Here is a 581-nt window from a genome sequence, read left to right on the forward strand (position 1 = left end):
AGAACTCTCACTACACTCCGGTTTATACAGAACTCTCACTACACTCTGGTTTATACAGAACTCACTCACACCGGTTTATACAGAACTCTCACGGTTTATAATGAACTCTCACTACACTCCGGTTTATACAGAACTCTCACTACACCGGTTTATACAGAACTCTCACTACACTCCGGTTTATACAGAACTCTCACTACACCTGGGTTTATACAGAACTCTCACTACACTGCGTTTATAATGAACTCTCACTACACTCCGGTTTATATAGAACTCTCACTACACTCCGGTTTATACAGAACTCTCACTACACTCCGGTTTATACAGAACTCTCACTACACTCCGGTTTATACGGAACTCTCACTACACTCCGGTTTATACAGAACTCTCACTACACTCCGGTTTATACAGAACACTCACTACACTCCGGTTTATACAGAACACTCACTACACTCCGGTTTATACAGAACTCTCACTACACTCCGGTTTATACAGAACTCTCACTACACTGAGATTTATACAGGACTCATAAACACAGTTTTTGCACATCGACAGGTCTGTAACCTTAAACACTTGTTCTGCAC

This window comes from Hemibagrus wyckioides, linkage group LG29 (assembly GCF_019097595.1).
Source record: "Hemibagrus wyckioides isolate EC202008001 linkage group LG29, SWU_Hwy_1.0, whole genome shotgun sequence".
NCBI classification, from domain to species: domain Eukaryota; kingdom Metazoa; phylum Chordata; class Actinopteri; order Siluriformes; family Bagridae; genus Hemibagrus; species Hemibagrus wyckioides.